At 39.9% G+C, this 1,990-nt stretch overlaps 1 pseudogene; it reads right to left on the bottom strand.

The window, feature by feature from the left end:
• Positions 1 to 234: 234 nt before the first annotated feature.
• LOC147980754 (uncharacterized) lies at positions 235 to 1,168 on the bottom strand (annotated as a pseudogene).
• Positions 1,169 to 1,990: the final 822 nt, after the last annotated feature.

Genomic DNA, 1,990 nt, shown 5'->3' with positions numbered 1-1,990 from the left:
TATGACATGTGTCGGCATAGAAGATAGTTGCAGGAAATGGACAACCAGCTGCACCTTTTAAAAAACACTTTCATTTTGCACACAGGACATTATGTAGTTGCAAAGTGAAGGTAATCTAGTTGCACAGGAACATTATGTAGTTGCACAATGAAGGTAATCTAGTTGCACATTTAAGGCATTTTAGTTGCACGCCAGTACCATAACAGTTGAACACTGGACTGCCTAAAGGGAAACTTAATTCTGTAAGTGATATAGAAACACACCTGTAGTCAAGTTGCAGTTATACAAGATGCACAAAAACTCCTTTTCATGAGGAGAGATGCCTTGGTGGGATCTCAAGTATTTGGACAACGAAGGTTTTTTCACCAGCGGATGATTGTGTTCACGAACAAAGTGTGTCACCTGCCATCACCCATCTATCAACTTCACCAACATTTTTGCCTTGCATTGAGTCTGCTTTATTGTCTCGCATTTACGCTTCTTCTTTTTCTTACTAGTACCAGCATCCTCTTCAGCAAATATTGGAGGTTCATCTTCCATCTCCTCATCACTGTCAATAGGTTTTGGATCTGGTATAGGGTCTAGGACAGGAGGAGCCTCAGCTTCTCCATCATCAGCTTTTGGCTTCTTGAACTTGTTGCAGCAAAACTGCTGTTTTACCAACACATTTGTGCGAGTTGTCCGTCTAGAGGTGTTCATTTTTACAGAGAAACCCATCCGTAGGGCGTAGCTGTTGTAGTGATCCTTAGCAATTTGAAGGGTGTCAAACCTCATGCCAACATAGGGGTCCATTGGCCGAGAACCAGCCTCATCTTCTTCTTCTTCTCCTTGCACAACACCGTCAATAGCACCAGCTCCGAGCTCAGTCCTGGTTGGACCAGGAACATTGTCGCGGTGCCCGTGTCATCAAGAGTATGGCTCTCTGACTGCAAAGACACCACTACAGGGACACCACGGGTTGATGGCTGCCCTGCCACATTGTCACGGCTCATAGGGTTAGGCCCACGACTTGTCTGCGTGTAGTAAACAGAGTGCCTATTTTCTATCCAATTTCCTTGCGATATGCTGGGTTGCTACTCATTCATATCATGAGGAAGCTCACTGAGATCAGGAGGCAACTCATTGAGATCAAGCATATTTTTTTCCTTTTTTGGCTGCTACCACACATCCACTGCATATATAAAAAGAAGGAAGTGATGTCAAGTTTTAATCATCAAAGAGTGTTTCAAATAACCTAAAAACTTAGTAAATAGGCAGTTGCACACCATTTTATGACAATCTTAGTTCCAAAAGCAACATGTCTATAGCAGAATGTTTTATTATTAACAGGTATGCATTTTTTTGTTTGCACAGACTTATTATGTTAGTTGCACATTTTGTAGTAAATAGTTGGCAAGAACATGTCTTTTTATACTAAAGAGTTTTCTTGACTTTTTCCTCTGTTTTGTTGCAATGATCCGCAGGTTTTCTATTAGCAAGGAGCCGATTCAGATTTTTCTGCACATAATTTGGCACAATTTGATGCTACATTTTAAGATGGAAAATGCAGGTGAAAGAAGAAAGAAGAATTTGATGACAGACTATAGATATATGTTTTTCATTACCTTTTCTATTTTTACTTCCAGTATATTTGAACATATTTTTACACTATAGCTTTGCAATAGGTGTGCTACCAGAATATATGTGTGGGACAAGTATATATGCGTGACTACTTTAATATGGTTTATGGCTTCAATAGCCTTGTTTATTTCTCTGTTGCACAAATTGCTGGAGAAGTTGCTATTGATCATTGTGTGGTTTTCACAAAAGTTCTTGTGTTCTTGTTGTCGTACTGCAGATTTTTGGTTTTGGCTAGAATAGATCTTTCAGTTGGTCAGGATGCATATATCAGTTGGCCATCATGCATGTTTAGTTGCACAGTCGATGTGTTCAGTTGTCTAGAATAGATGTTTCATTTTCCCAGGATGCATATATCAGTTGGCCAACATAC

This window comes from Triticum urartu, chromosome 3A, assembly GCF_056163025.1.
Source record: "Triticum urartu cultivar PI428250 chromosome 3A, HENAU_Tu73, whole genome shotgun sequence".
Taxonomy (NCBI): domain Eukaryota; kingdom Viridiplantae; phylum Streptophyta; class Magnoliopsida; order Poales; family Poaceae; genus Triticum; species Triticum urartu.
This window is presented reverse-complemented; position numbering and strand designations above follow the sequence as displayed.